The sequence below is a fragment of the Archocentrus centrarchus genome, chromosome 6 (genome assembly GCF_007364275.1).
Source record: "Archocentrus centrarchus isolate MPI-CPG fArcCen1 chromosome 6, fArcCen1, whole genome shotgun sequence".
NCBI lineage: Eukaryota > Metazoa > Chordata > Actinopteri > Cichliformes > Cichlidae > Archocentrus > Archocentrus centrarchus.
The window spans coordinates 33,128,896-33,150,590 of record NC_044351.1 but is presented as its reverse complement, the minus strand read 5'-3'; positions in this window follow the sequence as shown (position 1 = coordinate 33,150,590).

The window sequence follows — 21,695 nt, the reverse complement described above, 5'->3', positions numbered from 1 at the left end:
TCTTTTGGATGAAAACAGTGCAAATGTCCAAAAGATGGTCAAACATACTAAATCACTCATTTTGTAAAAAGCCTCTGCCTTCTAGATTGCATTGATACTTGGCCCACCCTCCTCAATGTCATGGACATGAAATAGTTTTACAGTGTGTGTGTCATACTGAAACACAGCTTTATCTATCCATGAAGCCAGATGACACACATCAATGAGTTAAACTGTTGTATCAACATCCTGTTTTACTTTGGCAGTCCTTTGTATCGTTGTGTTCAGTTTTACTCCCCTGACCTCGTTCAGCTGTGCTCTCTGGTGTGTCCTCTTTCCCTCATTACATAGTGTGTATGTGTTGTCTGTGTCCTGTGTTTTTTGTCATGTAGTCTCACTCAGGTAGTAATTTAGTGGATGGACATGCTGGCTGGGAAAATCTTGGCTTTATTTATGCACGCATGTTCAGTTTCCTTCCTTTTTGTTCATTTGTCATGATAAAAGAAAACAGGAACAAACCCAGGTTTCTCTTCAGCTCCATACTCAGGCTGACTAATAGACAAAGCTCAGCTGAGCTGTTCGACTGTCCTTATTTCACAAATTCTTGAAAGAGTTGTTGTAAAACAGCTGCTGATCATTTTCAGATGAATCTTTGAAGAGTTTCAATCAGGTTCCAGAATTCATCACAGCACTGACAAAGTTTATGAACGACCTTCTTATGGCCTCTAACAGTGGATTCTTCTCTGTGAAGCATTAGGTATCAAAGTTTTATGAAGACTGGAATACAAAGGAGATGTGCTGTAATGGTTTGAATCGTATCTGATAGATTTCTGTTAAGGTTCAGATTCAGACCCAGACTCAGACACAGGACACTGAAGTAAAGTTTAACACTCATGGAGGATAAATGGGTATAAATAAATAAAGGCAGTATTTTCAGAGTGGACAGGCAGGTACTCTACTGAATTCTCTACACAGTTAGTTCCATAGACGCTCTCCGTTTCTGTCTCTTCAGGTTTTTCTGGACTGAAAGAGCCTGGAGAGAGGAAAGCCAAGTTAGCACAAGGTAAGCAAAACCACACAGACCGTAGGAGCCAACAAAGACTACCACAGTAAGTGTAACAATCTGGCATCAGCTGAGGGAGTTCTTCTGCCTTAAGTAGCAAGTAGGTTAACGATCAATTGCACACAGGTGGGTTGATTGCCAACAGGTTCCAGATGTGTCAACCAGGAGGCATGGCACCTCTGAAACAGAGTAAATCTGCACACACATACATACTGACGGGGGGGAAAAGGAGGAGAAACAGACAGAAACGGCACAGATTTCAATTTGTGCATGTAAATGGGGAGTCCTCTTCACACACAAGTTAGTCATGGAGTTCCACAAGGTTCTGTGCTGGGTCCAATACTTTTCACATTCCACATACTTCGGTAATATGATTAAAAAACACTGCATACATTTTTGTTGCTATGCATTACTCTATCTAGCTGTGAAACCAGATGACACACATCAATTAGACTTACAGGAATGTCTTAAAGACATAAAGGCCTGGATGTTTCATAATTCTCTTTTCATAAAATCAGACAAAACTGAGGTTAGATTTACCCTAGAAATATGGTGTCTGACAAGATCGTAGATGGCAGACACCTTCTCTATTTTCAGATTAGATTAGACTTTCCCTTTCTGATAAAGTTTAGATGGATCAGGTGACCCAGAACCATCCTTGAGTTATGTTGCAGACTGCTGTGGGACTTCATGTGATACGCTGAGCACTTCTTGTCCACTCACCTCTGTTTCCTGCATATACCACTGCAGCATGTCATTAAACTTTTGAGTTCTGCCTCTCTTAGTCTGTGTTTTGTCCTGTACCCTATGTTCTTTTTTTTCTTTTCTCTTTCCCCCCTCTCCCCAACCAATCACAACAGATGGATACCCCTGAGGTGGTTCTGCTGGAATTTTTCTTTCCCATCATCACCAAGTTCTGCTCATAGGATGTTGTTTGATTGTTGAGGTTTTCTCCAGAATACTGTGGAGTATACATTACAGTATAAAGCACCTTGAAGTGACTGCTGTTGTGATTTTGCACTGTATAAATAAACCTGAATTACATTGGAAAAAATAGGACCAAAAGAGAACGAACCTTCATAGACACGAGGATGACAGTGATGCCATCCAGTAGGGATTTTCTTCCAGAGGTAATTAACTTCCTAATTGTAAGAAATTGTCAAGTGCTTGTTTTTGTATTTGGTACTTAATGAGCACAATTTATATGCAAATGAAAATAGCAAAGCAAACAAAACTTGGATTGTTATTTTAAACCGTAGGTCCAGATGATGGTGGAGTAGGAGATGACATGCCTTCAACCTTTCACTGCCCACTATCAGCCACACAGTCCACTTCCCAAAGCACCCAGAAATCAGACCAGTTTGTCCACAACTACCTGACACTGCTCTCTATTTATAGGCACACCAGTAGGTTCCATGTTTGGTTGTAGCTAAGGAATGCCTCGTGTTCTTATCATTGGACACAGCATGTTGGAATGATCCTGCGCACCTTCTCATGGCAGTAAAGGAGCGTATCGCTAACTGTGGCTGAACACGTCAAACAACCCAAATGTGAACTCATTGAAGGTGACTCTGTTTGCATGGACGTGGTTGTTTTTGAGGGTTAAACACAAACCTGTGCAGAGAAGGTTTCAAAATCCCAGCCCAGCCTGCTGTTTCCCAGAAAAACAACGATGGACTTGAACGTGAGCTGCTATCAGGTGAAAGTGGTTTTTCCTCCTGATTTAAATGATTTTCTTGCCAATGATAATCTGCACCACAGAGTAAGACATGGTATTTGTGAAATAATTCCAAAATGGTCAGTGGCCAATCACCAATGACTTTTATTGAATAAAATAATAAATATATTTATTTCATTAAAAAAACAAACAAAAAAACAAACACCAACAACAAATCAGTTTGGATACAAAAACTTATTTTATGTTTTCTCTTTTTAAGTTGTCAGACTCATGATGCATCAATTTTTTTTCAGCCAGGTTATTGTAATTCTATTTAGATAAGCAGAAGGTGGATGGATGGATGGATGGATGGATGGATGGATGGATGGATGGAATATACATTTTATAATTAGGTGGGTGTTTATGTGTTCCTCATTCAGATAGAGAATCATGGACAGAAACAGACAATAAGCTCACAGGCTGAGAGATGGAGGATTTAACCAGCTGACTACCTCAGAGCATAAAAACAAATCGGGTTCTCATCGGTATGTCGGGGCAGCTCTACACCAAGTTTGAATATCTCATCTCAGATCTTAATCTTATCTCTGATTGGGAAAGAAATTGATTGTCTTTCTCATGCAGTGGAGGTTGCCCTTTGTAAACTTTCGAACTGTAGTGATTCAGATAAGGCCGACTCAGTGGGAGAGTGTTATCATCTGCTGACATATTGGATGCTAGAAAAAGCAGACTGATCAAACATGCTCTGAATCAACATTGGCAGCTTGGGACAAACAGGCTGATTAAAATGCCAAGGCACTGACACATAAAGGCACGCAGACGATTCCACATAATCACCGAAGGGGTTTTTTTTCTTTTGTGGATCCTTCTGTGTCACTGTACAACAAGTTTTTGTGTGTTTACGTTCAGAATTCTTAGTGAATATATTTGAATGTATTTTTCTAGTGTGTGCAGTTTGGGACTGATGATTGACTGTCTTTATTGCTCTAAGAGGAAGTTTAATTTCTTGTGATATTGTTGAGTCTTGTGTGATCCCGTGTCCTGGTTCACGTTTCCATTGTTATTTGTTTTGTGCTGAGCTTCAGTTTTTTGCTGTGTTGAGCTCTGGTTCCTGTTTTTATGAAGTTTTGGATACCTGTTCAGATGGTTGATAGGTCATAGTGGTAGTTTTGAATTCTTGGTCTTTTCTTAGCTGGATTCTGACACGGTCCTGAGGTCGTTGACCCAGAATTTTGAATTTTGTCAGTTCATTATTCGTGTTGGATTTTGTGAAGTGGTTTATGTTTCTAGTTTCTGTTAATAGGGTTTTATATTTCCTTGTGCTTATGAGTTTAACTGTCTCATGATCCCTGGAGTTGGTTCTCTATGGTTTGGTTATTTGTGCCTCTAGTTCTTAGTTTAGTTATAATTAACTTTAGGTTCCTCTTCCTGTTCCCTCAGTCTCATCTTTGTGTTAGTCTGTCTTGTTTCTCTGGTTAGTTGTGTAAGTTAACCTCGTTCTCCTGTTCTGTTGTGTTTCTCTTCCTGCTTTATTTGGGTTAAGTGTTGTTCTCTGTGTGTCCCAAGTTAAACTTCCCGTCTCGTTATCCCTGCTTTGGTTCCTTCTGTTGACTAAGAATATTTTCCAGTTTCCGGTAAAGTTCACCTTTTGTTAGATTATTCTCTGTGTCCTTCATTGTGGGTCCACAGCAACTTTACAGTTCACACAGTCTCCAAACTGTACTAATACTAATAGCAGGAATGTGCGATTTGGGCCGTTTTAATTGCAGAGTGAAATATGTCAAGAATGGAATTTCATAACAACTTCCACGGCAAATGAATGAGAGAATTCCAGTTAGCCTCAGAAGAATTTACAGCATGCAGTGATCCTTATTGTGCCCAAGAATGTGGAATTCTGAAAAATCCGCTGTGATTGTTGTGCACCTTGCTTTGCTCAGACGTGGTTCAGTTGGAAAAAGCATCTGTGTGATTGTTACCTGTCCTCATTCACACGCTTCGAATACTTCCTCAACAACAGTCGCCTCCATGACTGAAAATCACTGCGCCAAATAACTGATAAATCTACCTGGCATGTGCAAGGACAGGGAGCCACCATGGATAAAAAAAAAACTGATCCAAATAAGGAACAAAATCCACAGAATCATGAACTCCTCTGCAGAGCACTTTTCATGCACGCAAACTGTCACATAGTAATGAGATGGTTAAGATGATTCTTTCAGCTTGGGATAAATGAAAGGTGGAAAATTATTATTCTTCATGATTTATGTGTTGGTTAAAGTTTTATTGGGGTCCTGGATTTCTTGTGTTAGGTTTTAATCCTAGTTCTTGGTGCTTTTGCAGTTTAGTTCTCCCTCTATGTTCCCTTCCTCTTGTGTCCAGTCTTCTATGTCATCTTCATTCAGGTGTCTGTGTTTTATTTTGTCGGTCTCTTGTCTGTTGTGTTTTGTATTTAGTTCTACTTCCCTTTGTGTCAGCTGTGCTTCCACCTGTTTCCTCCTCTCTCGTTACCTGGCGTGTATATATACACTGTCTGTGTTTCGTAGTGCCCTCGTACCTCAGAGCTGCATCCCCCATTTGTTCCGTCATTATTCCTCATTCATTATTCCTCGCCCCTGCCTGACTTCAGAAAGTTTTCACCATTAAACCTGCCTAATGATTTCACTTCCTGTCTCCCAAGTCCTGAATTTGGGTCCTACACACACAACTGTTACATGACTGAAACATGCTCAGGACTTTGGATGTCAAAGTGCGAGTGCAGGCTAGCAAGGACACGGGGAGGGGGAACAATCACGCCCAGTCTGAGTACAAATTAATACTTAAATATTTTAAAGAAGAAAAATTAAAACAGCCTGTTGTGACACTTACGGCTTCAAGTGTGGTATGTAGTCCTGCTAAAGTCTCACCAAAGGTAATAACTCTCTGTTGCAATGATTATATTTGTAATTTATTTTCCCTGACACCTTGAAATAGGAATGATTCACCTGAACTTCTGCTGGCCTCTGAAATTGCTGTTGGGAACTAGGTCGAAACCACATGTCGCAGAACCTTTAATACGTTTAGTATTAAATGATATGTGCACAACATTTAGGTGCTAATCTGAACCTCTTTATAATGCTGAGAATTTTCCAAATAAGCAGTGTTTAAACAGGTAACCTTATATGAGAGGGAAAATATTTCTTATTAAAATTTAACAGGATCTTTCATTCACTTTTGAAAATGTGGCAAATGCAGTTAGAGCAAAAGTATTTTCAGGCTTTCTTTGACTGCGTAAACTTTTCACAGTCACTGCAAATTCACGTCATTCTGCTGTGTGATCTACAAACAGTGAAAACTCAGTTAAACCATTTCTTGCTTTTGGCATCACTCTTCTTTGAGTCGACACTGCAAAAATAAAAAGAGGGAGACGGCAAACAGACTCCAGGTTCTGATGAAGAGCCCTGCATTTATCAGCAGGCAGCAGGCAGGAGCTCTACACTGACATGCTCGTACAGATATACATACACAAACATCTAATCCAACTCAGTCCACATCCAAAACCCACAAATCATACACACATATAGACACACTGTCATGTTTCCATGATTTCAGAGGACACTGACTGACTTATCTCCGGTTCCTGTTTCACTCTAACCTGAAAAGGGGAGGGGGGGCAGTTATGCTCATTTCCAGCTCACTATTTTTATTCTTAGACTAAACTAGAGTAGCTACAGTATGTATAATTCACGTTTCAAAGTAGTCAGGTTTCATTGGGCCCCTCTGTGCAGCCCCTCAGTTCATCCTGTACCTGGAACCAGGTGTGCAGTCCCCGTCCTTCACCCGTTAAAGGTGCACATTCTAAATTCCTGTGTTTAAAAACTGTTACGAACTATCCAAATTTAACTGACGTGATTAACAGAATTTGAAGAATCAATGTTTGACTTAATGTCCAAAACTGCTGTGTTAAAGTTTTGGATAAACTTTGGAACATTCCTGACGGGCCCGCCATTGTTCCAGATTCTGTCCCAGTGTGCCTGCCTGCCTTGCTTCTGGAGAAACCCGCCAGACCCACTGTCACTCACAAAGAAACACTCACCTGTGGAGAAGGAGAGACTCATTCCCAGTAAATGCATCTGCAGAAAACAGAAGTCTTACCTGCAATTCCAAAGTAACCAGAACCAACCTGTGAGAACAGTGAACATCTACCTGCATCTGCCTCTCCTGCACATGTTAAATAGTCTATTAACTGCCACAGTGGTTCTCAAACTTAAGGACGCCTTTAGGAACTAAATAATGAAGTGATGAACTAATAAAACTTTTACATTCAGTACATTCCCAGCAGTGATGGTTTCAGTTTTATGGTCGGTATCTGCTGAAGAAAGATGAAAACACAAAACTGAGTCAGTCCAATGAATCCAAAGGTTTTATGAAAACAGTAGTTAAACCTAATCACTGTTTACATGGATATAAAACTACCAAGCATTTAGCATGTAAATGTGACACATGATGGCCTTGTAAAGTTGATAATCATAGTAGTTTCATGACTACTGGATGTATCAATATGAAGTACATCATTTAACTGATATGATGGATGCAAGTCCAAAATTAACTTTCCTTTCTGACTCTGGTTTGGTCTGTCCTTCCTCACAGCGACCAGTAGCTTGCTAAACTCAATCTTAGCATTACAACGGTCATCTTTTTCTTTCATTTGCTTTTTGTTTGTGTCAATATTGTAGGGTCCGCAGCCTGTAATATAAAGTACCTTGAGGTGACAGTTGTTGTGAATTGGCTCTGTACAAATAAAATTGAAATGAAATGAATCAGATTGTTACTAGCTGTGTCTGCATACATGATGAGCACCGTGTTATCTTCTGTATGATTTGGAAATATAAGAATAAGCCCATGAACTCGGGGTAGTGTTTTTACCAAGGGTCACAGAAATGGGGGCTATTTTCTTTCTAGACTTCTGCACAAGCGGACTTCATTTTGGGACCAGAGGAATTACCCCCCTACAGGCAATTAGAAAGAATGGCAGTTTCAGGCACACAGTCTAAATGATAGTGAACATTTTTTTTTCCTGTTGAAAACACCTGTTTACTGCTGCTTAAAACAATGAGAGCCGTGATAAACAAAGTATTGGTAATGCATGGTGGAAAAACCAAAGGAGGGGTTACTTAAACTCTCCGTATATATAATTACTATTTTATTACAAGAGGGCAAAATTGTATTGATCGATTTACAGATCATATGAACGTCAGTGATGACAAACACATTTTCACTTATTTGTACCATCGACTGGGCAGTGAAAACAGTCTCAATAGAGGTTACTTATTCTTCCAAACTCCAGGTTTAAAAACAGGTATCTACTGACTTCACATTGCCACCTTCATCGGCACTCTTTGCCACGGCTTGTTATGCAGGAATCATCTGTAATGTACATTTTTGCTACCAGTCACCATCACCACCAAGAAAATGCTTTTGTCCTGTTATTTTTGAACACAAGTGTCATTGTGATCCACAACTTCACCCCAAGCAAAATTCTAACTGACAAGACTAAATAAATTTATATTGAACCAGCCCTGTGGGTAGTAAAGACTGGGTAAAAAGCTGCTTATTTCTCAGCTGATACATAGCCCACACAGAAAAGTAATAGTCAAATTCACACAGTGAGGTAAATGAGTAAACACATCAGCACCTGCCCCGGGGGTTAGAAGATTGGTTCCTTTCAAAGCTAAAGAGAAAACTTGCAGACAGCAAAGGAAATTATAAAGATTACAGTTGTTCACGTACACAAAGCCTATTAGAGTACAAAAATCCCCGATACAAGGAAAATCTCTTTGAGAAATATCATTTTATTGGGTCAAAGTCTATCTTTTAATTTTTCCTTTGCTTAATGGCACTAAATCTTTGACTTCCCAGCATAACAAACGCTATAAATTATTCACAATTGTTCCACTGGGATGTGGTTATGACCGTTTTTCAAAATTCCACAGCCTGCAGCCATTAACGCCCGGCACTCTATTATTATGTAAAGTACGAACACTTTGCTGCAGTCACTGAACAATTCAAATAATTATTGTGGTTATTATAGAGGCCTCCGCCGCGTGCCAGGTCCCTTTTCATATGAAACTGCTGAAACACTACTGAGCGAGTAAAACCAGCCAGAGACCAAATGCTCATACCAGCCACTATTACTAATAGTGCCTAATTCCTGTGTGCGAGTGAGCCCACCAAGATGAGGCTGTGCTGACAAAAAAGAACGGGTGCTCTGAACACTCAAAGCTTCTTTGACGACACTGAAACATAACTTATGTCACAGCTGATAAACTGCATCAATGAGAAAAAGCAATGGGGAAACATTTTGACGTGTTGTTGAAGCCACTGTGATGTCACCCGTTGGTTTGTGAAGGCCTGTTATGAAAGCTTGAGTTGAGCATTTTGAAACCAGATGTGATGAGCGATGAGTGACTGGATGTGTTTTTCTCTCCCTGGGAAATGCAGCAACTCTTCATGTAGCTCACAGACATATTTTGGGACAAACTGTGCAGAAATAGTTTGTGTGTTTGGCAATAGTTGTTGAGCTGCAGTTAAAAAAAAAAAAAACTGTTGCTCCATTTATGCTTCCTTCCCTTTTGTAGATAGCAAGATTTCACAGGTTTCATGAGTACAACTCTGGGCATCAAAGGGGTGAGAAGGGAAAGCAATGTGTTGAAGGTGTAAGTAGGCCATGGGATGTTATTATTTTGTTATTACTGAGTTAGTGTGCCATCAGTGGAAGCAATGCCAGGTGGCAGCACAGGAAAAATTAACTCAATAGACCAATAGGTGGGGCCATATACCATAAATATTGCAGGAGAACCTTCTTGCCTCAGCCAGAACACTGAAGGGTCATGAGTGGGTGACCCAAAAACATACCACCAAGGCAACAAAGAAGTGGCTAAAGAAGAATGGTAAATGGACTAGCTCTTATACAGCGCTGTTCTACTCAATCAGAGCACTCGAAGCGCTTACACAACACGTTTTACATTTACCCATGCACTCACATTTATACAAGCACTTCCATGTTTCTACTAAGCTAAGTGCTTCTAATTAACTAACATTCACACACATTCATACTCCGACAGGACGGTCGGAGAGCAACTTGGGGTTAAGTATCTTGCCCAAGGATACATTGGCATGTAGCCTGGAGTAGCCAGGAATCAAACCGCTGACCTTCCAATCAGTACTGTAGGTGACCTGCTCTACCTACTGAGCTACAGCCACCCCAAAGAAGCACATTAAGGTCATAGAGTAGCCTAACCAGTCTTCAGAGGCGTGGCCAAAGCCCCTTCTGAGATGTGTTTAAACCTGGCAACCACATACATATGCCGCATTGCGGTGCGGGCAGCGCGGATTCGAGTCCCAGCCTGTCGCCAATTTGCCCACGTGTCTTCCCCTGTATCGTTCCCCCATTTCCTGTCTCCCTCCTCTGATGATAAAAGCCACTGTGGCCAAAAATGCAAAAAAAAAATATATATATATATATATTAAACATGATCATGTTTAATACTTATTTTACTCAATGACAATTCAATTGAATGCAATCACAGTAATTATTGTAGGGTCTTTACCTTAACAAGGGCTGTTTATTGTGATTTGGCGCTATGTAAATAAAATTGAACTGAAGCAATTTATAATTTTATGTGTTTTTTCTGGATTTTTGGCTGATATTCTGTCTTTCTCCATTAAATGAAGACACCATAAAATTAGAGACTGTTCATTTCTTTGGAAGCAAACAAAATCCAGCAGTGCATCAAATAATTATTTACTCCACTGTATATGAAAAGCCACAGACTGGGAAGGCAGCAGTAAGACCCTAGCAGGGAGTTGCGATTAAGTCTGAAACAGCCTAACAGGGGAAGCTGGAGTGGAGGTGGGTCGCCAAGCTGCTTTCAGATTTGCAGCAACTTTAAGCAGAGTGAAGCAGCTAAACAGAACGCTCCACATGACATTTGCCAGTTGGATGTGTAGAAGCGTATCAGGTGAGCCATCAGGTGAGGTAGGTTTGGCACTGAGATCAGCTGATGTGCTCAGATCAGCTGACACTGGCTTTGTGGAGAGCCTGAACTAATGCTACGCTTGATATCATTGATACATTCCCTGTCAGCACCAAAATGCAAAGTCATCGTGAGCCTTCAGCTCAAACCACCCCGCTGTAAGTCCAGCCTAAAAAGTTGATAGCATTCATGCCAGTTTGGTTACTCGCAGTATGAGTACCGCAATGTAGAGTATGTTATTTTCAAGAGGTTGACCTGTATTAACAACCATCTCCAACTTTATGCTTGTATTATTTTCAAAGTTAAATAAGAGTGAGGGAGTTATAAAATCACTCACACACTAAAAAGATAATGAAATATATCAAATTACTTGTCATGAAGTGAAATGGGCAAGTTTGTTGAGTATACGCCAACATGACTGTTTGTATTGCCTTGCTGAATGAAGTATCCCTAATGCAAGTTATTACCTGAGTTCCAGCACTGGAGACTATCTGCCGTCATCCATCATCCTCCCTGACAACCACAATTATAACCTGGACTGTGCAGACAGCAGGTTCTTACAGAAACATGACAGGAGGCTACTGATATAATTGCATCCTTGCACATAGTCATGTCGAGCTCTGCTTTGTTAATGGTCTTCATTTCCCCTCTCTTCCACAGTACTCCAGGTGGTGCACAGTCACTGGAGCTGGAGCCTGAAGCTCACCACCAGGAAACATGTTAACTTTCTGTTGTTCGCATTTGACTGTGAAAAGACCTTTTTATGATTTTAGGCTGCTTCAGCATCACATTATGTATGTTGTGCTACAAAACCATTTGGCAGAAGAATGACTAGTTGCACTGTCCAAGAGCATGAAACCAGTTTTTGTTATAGTGCCATACAGTTAGACTCAGCTTCAACAGAAAGTCAGAAATAAAGGAAAGCGAAGCGTGGTTTACAAACTATTTCCAAGAATATTTCATGAATAGAGGTGTGCCATTTAGTAGTAACAGTGATACTTTGTAGAGACAAACATCCAAATTTAGTCCAGGCAGGACCATAACACTGCTTCATGCAGTAGTGGTTTATAAGTACATTATTTCTCAAAAGAATTGTATTAATATTACTGTTACTAACATTGCATATGGATAATTATGAAAAATATGCACTATTTTCCATATGTGTTGATTTTTTTCACTCTCCAGGTTTAATTACTTTGAAATTAAAACTCTCTAATTATATACAGTACTACTCACCCCTCATTTTTTTTATATTTGGCTTCCAAAAAGCCTCATCATAAGTCCAGTGAAAGGGTGGCTGTCAAGCAGTCACTCTTAAGGAAGGGAAACAGGTGGAGAAGGTTGAAGTATAAATTACACAAGAACGAGACTGAAAATCACTGATAGCGTGTCTTATGGTCTTATGGAGTGACGAATCCAATTTTGAAAATTTGGATTCAACTCGTCCTCTGTATGGACGGAGGAGGTCAGGAGGTACAACAGCACAGCCATCTGTAAAATGTGGTGGAGGCTCTGTCACGGTTTGGGGTTTTATTTCACCCACCAATGTTGGAGATCTTCTAAAAATTGATGGACTTGTGAACACAGAAAAGTGCAGTCAGATGTTGATCCACCATGCACTACCGTCTGGAAAGCATCCGATTGGCAGCAGCATCATTTTTTCAGCATAACAATAATTCCAAACACACTGCCAATGCAGTAAAAACATAGAAACACACAATGAAACACTATCAGTCATGGAGCGGTCTCCCCAGAGCCCAGACCTCAATATTATTAAAGCCATGTGGGATTCTCTTGAAAACGGACCAAAAAGCAGCCAAAATCCAAAGAAGAACTTTGGAATGTCCTTCAAGAAGCTTGGAGAACTTTTCCATCAAGACTGCTTAAAGAAATTACAGGAGAGCTTGCCTGAGAGACTTCAGACTGTAAATAAAGATGATCATACCAAATATTAACTCTCAAGCTCATTAGAATCATACAAACTGTTTTTGCCTTATATAGTTTATTTCCATGAATGTTTGCAGATGTTTCAATAAATTGCTGCACCTATTTCCCATTTACCGAGGAGATGAAAGGTGACTCAAAACGTCTGCACAGTACCGTAGTTGCACAAAGGCTTTTGTAATCACTGCTTTCTGATAACTGCAAAAACGATGTGATGTTAATGTTCTCGGCTGGGGTAGAGCGGGTTGAGCAAATTGTTCATTAATTGCAGGATTGGTGGTCTCATTACAGCTTTCTCACGCCACATATCCATTAGCAAGAAATTGTATTCATCACATTTTATTTTCCAAAGGTTTTCCAAATCCATCTTTCCTCTAAGAGTTGAACTAACAGGTGTTTTAGGTGAGCATAATTCCAGTAATTATTTTATTTGCATGGTAGTAAGTTACAGTTATCTGGATCTGTCCAGCACACCCACAAAGTCCGTGGATGCATCTTGCCAAGCATGTTAGCCTTGGCGCTAAACCCTCTTATACAAATATTGTTACTTTTGTCTCCAAAGAGCACAAATAGGCAAAATTCCACACTAAGATGGGTTATATCCATCTATTATACAGTTTATGGCACAACCTTGGCTATTGTTCAAACCGCAGTATGTCTGAGGGCTGCACAGCACCCTGAGTAATGAGGCTGGCGGTGGAAAAATTATTTTCTTTCTTCTATGATGGATTTCTGACTGGTGAGACATTAAACAAGCTGTTACTCTTTCAATCCGTGCAACTGACACCAAAACTTGGCATTTACATCAGTTTTTGTCACTTTTTCCACACTTGCCTTTCTGCTGTTTAATGTTGTTAAAATATTTAAGAGGATTCTACCTTTAAAAAAATCATCAACAACAGATAAACCCCTGAGCAAGAAAACACAACGCTCACATCAACACGGGGAAGCCTTTATTTCATCTTCTGACAAGAAGCGCTAAAGGCATCCTCTATGAAGTTGTTTATTGACTTGCACACACACACACACACACACACACACACACACACACACACACACACACGCGCACCTAAAAAAGACTCAAGCATGTGGAAAAACCCAAGGCATTACTTGTGATTTATTCATTTAATAACCACAATCATTTTTCTCCATTTGGATACATTAGCCTGAAGAAAAACTGCTACAAATGCAAGTAAACAAGAAATAGTGAATGAGGGGTTAAAAAAAAGAAAAGAAAGAAAGGACAGCGCAGAAGTGTCGAGTGTGACCTTCTACCAGACGATAACACAATTATCTGGATGGTAAAATCTGCAGTTTACATATATCAGGGCAGGTGCGAAGATGTACTGGGCTATGGAAATGAGGCAAAGAAAGGTTTTGGGTGGACTGGATATGAGTATAAAACCAAACTTTTGTCTGGCTTCTATCCATTTGTTCTTTTATCCCTTCTGGACACTTTTCTGACAGCCTCACACTTGAGCTGCCTTCACTACTTCACTTATTCACAGCTGTTAGTGGGAAAAAAGGACTCGTTCTCTTTTCAAGAAGCAGCTCCTTTCTCTGACTTGTATACACTAGTGAAATATATACTACCTCTACAGTCTCCATGTCATAACACTGGAAGACTCATGCATTTCTGAAATTTTATAATTCCAAACTATCGAGGGGAAGATGAAGGAAACAAGACCTTTATCAAATGCATTACCCAGAAGGCCACAGTTAAAGGTACTCATTATCAGAATTTGAAAATTAAACCAAAATTTGATCTACTAGGGGACACTGTTTTTCCAGAAGGTTTTAATGCAGTTGCCCTGGTAGTAAGGAACTTCAGTATTTGGTCTGAGAATAGTGTGGTACGATGGTTAACACTGTCGCTTTACAAATCTGCAAAATCTGAAAGAATGAGGCACTCTGGCATGGAGCACATCATTGTGACAGCCTTAGGTTAAAGCTAGGTGAGAGTTTTGTACAAGTGGAGATATTACTGATACCAGAAAAGGCTTCGAACTGTTTGCCTTAAATTCACTGACAGGGAATAAACAATTAATAACAAAAAATGTTTTCTTTATGGTAAAATACAGCGTTACTGCCATCTTTAAGACCTTCAGTCAGCACACAAAAACTGAACTGACTGAACACATTTTCAGTTCTCTGACTCTCAGTTCAAAGACTACTTTTGCATTAGAAATTAATGGGCAGTATTTGAAATACAATCAAATAAATATGGCTGTTTCTTATCAAAAGTTAAAGTGTCACTGTGTGATCTAAAATTAATAAATCAAAAAGCAAATTAACAGCCCATCAATATAAAATGCATCATAAACCAAACTAACACACTGTACAGTTTCAGAGCTCTGCTCTGTTTCAGTTTTCAGGTTCTTCTGCAAGAAACTCAGTTTGTCCACATTTTCTGCAGAAAATGCAGATGCACCTGGAACAGCAAAGGTGATGTTGTGCCAGCTTAGCAATGCAAGAATACTTATGGCCATGATTCAACCATGCAAGTAGATCTGCAGCCACAGAAATGCAGCCTGTGGCCTTGTATGACATGGCTTCCTCCTGAGCGAGGCTCTGCCCTCTGCTGTAAAAATAGCTCTGCATGGCAGATCTTTTCTGTGGAGATGACATCTTTGAGGCCTCTGGCCCTGCTGTTGAGCATGAACTAGCCACCCAGGCTTCACTGGGTTTATCCTGTAGTATAAAAAGAAAAATAGTAGTTTTAAAAATATTACCAGCAACAAAGAAGGGGAAAAAACTTTCATAGCAGCTAAAATCCTACAGTCATTATCTATTGGAAGGTAGGGAAAAGAAAAAACATTGCAAAGGTCCAAATATGCTGTGTGTAGTTTAAAAAATATAGCAAAGGTAGGGCAGGGACTTACATTTTGGATCCAGGGCTCTGGCTCTGTGCAGATATTCCTGAAGATGAGGGTCTTCCAGGTCTTGAGTGATGATTGTCTTAGCATCCAAACTTAAATGTTTACAAGTTACAGGCACAAACATAAAGTACGAGTTCACAAAACTGTGGTTACACATACTCTGAGTGATATTTCATAGAAATAGCAACTGTAAATGAGACTGATGAGAGCAGTAAGAGTGAAGTAGTGAAGCATTACAGACCATAAAACCAAATAACCTGAAAGATAATAAAATGGTCCACTGAGCTTTGTCACTACCAGGAACACATTTGAAATCCAACATATTTGGTAATCCACTGTCAATATAACAATTTCAGAGCTGTGAGTCTAATCAAAGAAATCAATTGCATAATTTGGTGTAATTATTGGAATTCAGTACAGTGGTCAGTACAATGAGAAGAGTTCTATTTAAATTTAAATTTAAATAAAGCCATGGAGGCATAGGTGAATAACAGTGGACAGGTGCCCATGGCACTGGAGCCAATGGGGGCCCTTGGCCTTAAAACTTTTAAAACACAAGTACAGTATGACTGCTTTAAAAAAAAAAAAACTGGAGAAAAGGGGAACCTCAGGTGTACCAGAGCCCCAGGGGGAGGGAGCCGCCTGTCTAGACAGGAGTCCTGCCACAACTGCCCATTACATCCCCTGATGTCCACCACGAGACTCAGGTGCACCAGAGTCCCAGGGGTAGAGACCCACTTGTCCAGACAAGAGTCCTGCTACAACCACCCCACACCTCCCCCTCTGACCTCTGGCACACCAGAGGCCGAGGAGTAGGGAGCCAGGCGAGCATCCCGCCAAAACCACTCCTCACCTCCCCCACCAACCTCTGGAGTGCCAGGGGCCCAGGAGTAGGGAGTTGTCTGTCCAGACAAGACTCACACCACAACTGCCCTTCACCTCCCCTCACGTCCCCTGCCAAACTCTGCCGTGCCAGAGGCCAGAGGAAGGGAGCAGCATGTCTAGACAAGAGTCCGGTCACAACCTTTGCTCACCTCCCTCACCAGCTTTCTGCATACCAAAAGCCCCGAGGGAGGCAGCTGCCTATCCTTACAAGAGACTTGCCACAACCTCCCCTCACTTCCCCTGTCGACCTCCAGCATGCCAGAGGCCCAGAAGCAGGGAGCCATCTGTTCAGACAGGACTCTCACCACAAATGCCATTCATCTCCCCTCAACTCTTCCACCTGCCTTCCAGCGTGCAAGAGGCCGAGGGGGAGGGATCCGCCTGTCCAGACAGGACGCCCACTAGAAATGCCCTTCACCTCCCCTGCCAACCTCCGGCATGCTACGTTTATGTATTAGCCCCCACAAATCACGATTTCCAACCCTTCTCGCAAACATGTCAATGTCCAGGGTGTAAACTCAGTCTATTGTCCTCTTAGAGAGGACAGAAGCTATTCTGCGACTGCTAGCATTAAAATACTCCTCTGAAATAACTTTTTCTTTTTCGGTGCTTGCTGCTCACTGATGCACATCAATTGCATTACACTGACACTGTCACCTTTTAACATGTGAGATAAGAGCCTCCCTCTTACCTGCGGAGAAGAAAAAAAATCTCTGATGTCTGCTAGACTGTACTTTCCTTGCATTAACGCAACATCTGCTTATACAGCATCATCATACAGTACAACCCCTTAAATTTAAATTTACAGGAAACTGTGTCTTAAAATACGTACGGGAACCGACTGACTTTCTAAAAGTCAGACAAATCATGTATAATAAATATACAGTAATTCAGTGTGGAGAAAGTAAATAGTTTTATTAGTTTGCGTGAGTTATATCATGGGCAAAATGGCAGATTAAAAAAAAAGAACCCTGAGATTGACGGAGGTTTCTAACTGTTAAAAGGAGTTTTTTCTTCCCACTGTCACCAAATGCTGCTCAAAGGGGGTCGCTTTGACTGTGGGATGGTTTGAACAATGCCATGCAGCACCAGAGTGATGCACCTCTTTTGCTTTTTCCATCAGGAGGTCTTGACAGTGTCAAGATTTGACAGAAAATGACATGGAATCCAAATTTTTGCATAGCTTTTGGCTTTTAAAGGCTTTTGGCCTTAAACTTTTGATCAGCTGAAAAAAAAAAAATCACGTTTGAGTGTAAATGCAGTTTTCAATAAATTCCCTGCTCAAATGTTTTTGTCTCTTGCGCCGATTTCTTCTTTTAGCATCGTGAAGCTCTACTTCGAACCTTCTTAAGATCCAACAGTGCAAAATGCAAATTCTTGCAATTTTTTAACTGGTCTTAAGATCTTGATCAGGAGTGTATATCATATATTTAGCCAATCTGAAAATTAAGGTGTCAATATTAGTTTCCCTCGACCCACTGGATTTATAAAGCATACATTTAAATACTAACAGAAAATATGGTGTTAAACAGAGCCTACAGTCTGTTTTTGAGGAAACCACATGTTCAGCTGCAGTGACTCCTGTCACACAGCGTACTTCATCATATTTATAATGAGATTCTTTTAAAAAGCAGAATACAAAATTTTTAGCCCCTTAAAAAATACCAAGTCATATTTCTATGTTGTCTTTCTTTGTTTTGTATCACCTTCTTTGCTACTTTTCTGTTCTGTTTTAGTCCTTTGTAAGCCACGGCTGTTTTTCTGATAAAAATGGAGCCATAGTGAAAGTTAATTAGATGACTTCTTCTCTAACTGTTGCCACCCTTTCATTTTTCACTAGCTCTACTATTTTATTAAGGTTCTACTATCCTGTGAACATTTTTTATGCTTTTCTTAGAAATAATTACCTGCTCACAGCTTTTATTCAGTGCATTCATCTTGTCTCGTTTTGGGGTGTTTCTTTGCCGCACTTCCAGCCGACCTCCAGCAGTGGCAAGGCCCCAAATAAATCACCCATCATAAACCCAGATAGTCAAGCAATGTTCTGTACCTGTTTCTAAAAAATAAAAATGTCACCCAAGCTTTTGATTACACCAAGGGCGTAACTTTGGGTCCAACATTGGGGGGTTAAGCTCTCTGCCTATTTATTTATTTATTAAATCATTTGCTTTTCTAAAAGGATTCAGGAGATTTTGGGTCAATTAGAAATGTATTAGAAATACATTGTAATGCTTTTACTATGTATTTATTTAACGTTATTTGTATTTACTCTGCACCTTCAACAATTAAGAAAAGGCTTACATTTTTCACATTTATTCCAACAGTAACAAATATCTTTCATGAACCTGTTTTGTTTTACTACTAATTTTGCAGCCCCTCATTCCACTTTTAAAGAAACTGTTTTAATTTGGCCAAATATAATAAATAAAATATTATACAGCAGTCTGTTCTCCACTGAGCATGGGAGAGTTTAATGCAATCTTTACTATTAAACACGTTCTGTAGAGAAAAAGGTTTGAACTTGATGTCTTTAAAATATAACGAGTCTCATCCTGGACCTTTCTGGGACTCATCTTCAGTCCTGTTATCAGTACTAATATTAGTCATTACTAACTAAATACATAAAATGTTATGTGTGTGTTCACTTGAGTAAAACTATATACTTGTTTGATGAGTTTAGTTTATTACATATTACAGGTATTGTACTGAGCCGCATGTGTGCAAATAACCACTTTTATCTTCTTTTTCTTTGACTCACTGTCAGATTAGGAGCAGCTAAAATACCTGAACCGGTATTTATAGTGTGTCTGATACACAGCGGCATAGTTATTAAATCATCATCTAACAATAATTTACATTTACCTCATTTTGATTTTTCCGCTTTTTTACAAGGGGTGTTGTGCTCTTCATTTTTTCAAACTACACCCGCTGCCCAGCAGCTGCTTCCACAAAGCTGCCGCTTGGTAGAGAAAGCGGGTTGTTGGGTGATACCAAGTTTTTGTGGGGAGAGGGGGGGTTACATTACCAAATGATTAAACATGCTAGTAGTTTACCCAAAATTAATGATGAATAAAGAAAAATAACCTGTTATTCATGTAAGATGTTTTTTGTAAATCGAAATGATGTGACTTTATTGGGGGGGTGTGGGGGGGGGGGGGGGGGGGGGTTATAGTGATTGGATCAGATTATTGGGGGGGGTCATAACCCCCCTATTCCCCCCGCAAATTACGCGCATGGATTACACTGAGTGCATAAAGCAAATGTTTGGAAGTGAATGGAAGCTTGGAGCAGTGCAAGTTGAAGTTACAACATTAATTATGAAAGAAACTGTGATTTTGTACGGAAAAAAAAGGGAGCAGATCAATAAGTTACTGATTGTATGGATAACTATATATACATATATATATATATATATACAATAATGTTCGCGAGGGTAGTGCGAAGGCAGCCCGCAGACAGTCAAGGAGCGCCTGCCTACCTGCAGAGTGTCTGTCAGACGAAGGCAGTGCTGAAAGCATGAGATGCTGTCGGTACTGTTGTTGGTCCATCAGCCAGCTGCAGAGGACCGCAAAGCTAGAACATACAAAGAGATGAAACCAAACCAAGTGTGAAACTCCATAAAAAGCATCCACTTCTGCACTTCTCCCATTCCCGGTGAACTCTGCCGTCGCTCCCCGCCCTGTTACGGCCCACTTGTTAACCAATCAGCGCTCAGCTAATGCATAGGTCACGCGTGTTCAGCGATGTGCAATTAAAAGTTTGGAGGACTGAACAGGAACACATTTGTGGGGGGTGAAAATCCGTCTCTGAAAGCTGTCCGAATGGAAACCTGTCCCGCGATACATTTGTGGGACCATAAATTAAGCTTATCTACCCTGCCAACCATTATATGCAAAAATTCAAGAAAGACATCAATACAAACGGTTCTTTTTGTAACTCCCATCCAGAAACAGTGGTTCACTTATTTTGGCATTGTTCGCAGACCAAACAGTTTTGGGGAGACCTCAGCAGATTTTTCATTGATTATCTCCTCAAAGATTTTGTTCTACACTGGGACAATGTTTTCTTTGGTTTTCATAAGTATGCCAAGAAAGAAGGTAAATGCTATTCTTTAATAAATTTGATTTTGTTTTTAGCTAAATTCTTTATTCATAAAAGTAAATTTAGTAAGAAAACCCCTTGTTTTGTAGTTTTCAGAAAGGATATGGAGTATTATTTTAAATTGCTTGCTGACTCAACAAACAAGAAGGCTGTCAAAACGTTAAATATATGTTCCACTTGTAACTTTTTTGTTTAATGTAGATAACCCCTGGCTCACCTGGCTCATTTGTATGTTGTTATGTTCTTGTATACTATTCATTGTATACTTACTCTTGTGAAACTTAATTTAAAAAAAAATAAAAAATTAAGCTTATCTCTGAATTTTATCCCGGTCACTCTGACCGTTTATGGTTTTATTTTGAAGGTTAATGTTTCAGGTGGTTTTCTACATTTGAACTTCCCTCCTTTGCTCTTTTTCCGCCCTCATTAGTGTCTGATTATCTTGTTAACTTTCCCTCCTTGTGTCTTCAGTCTGTGCCCTCAGGCTGTCTCAGGTCATTGTCGCCCATGTTTTCTCTTGCTGGCTCTCTGTGTTTGGGGATTTATCTGCATTTGTTTTGTTGTTTGGTCCTTTTATTTTTACGTTTTCAGCTGGTTTTTTTTTTATTTGATTTTTCAGTTGCTGCTTAATTATATATCTTTATCAATATATCTATATACAGATATAGAGATATAGCATTTCACTCCTCCTTAGTGAACCCTGTGGATCAGACCTGCTTATAAATACTGCACTTGACTGTGACTTCTGGCCAGGTTAGGAGACAGTTTGAGAAACTACAGCAGGGAAAGGCTGCAGGCCGTGATTACATCAGCCCCAAGTTTCAGAGGGTCTGTAATAGCCAGCTGTCTGTGATCCTGAGGCACATTTACAAGTTAGTTACAGGCTAGTGCCGGTCTCAAATTGGATAGTTTCGGTATCAAGTGGGGAGGCTGGGCTTGCTTAAACTGCAGCCCAGTTTACTGACCTTCAGCCTTTCTAATTGACCATTCGCAGTAATACTTGCTCTAATTACTGTTGACTTGACCTCTCTCATTCTCTGCCTCTCTCTCACTGTGTGGTGCTGTCCAACATTTTATTCTTCCTCCTGAAACAACCACAAACCAATGTGATAAAGTCAGTGATACTGATGTGCTCTCACTGAGAAAGCTCCAGGGAT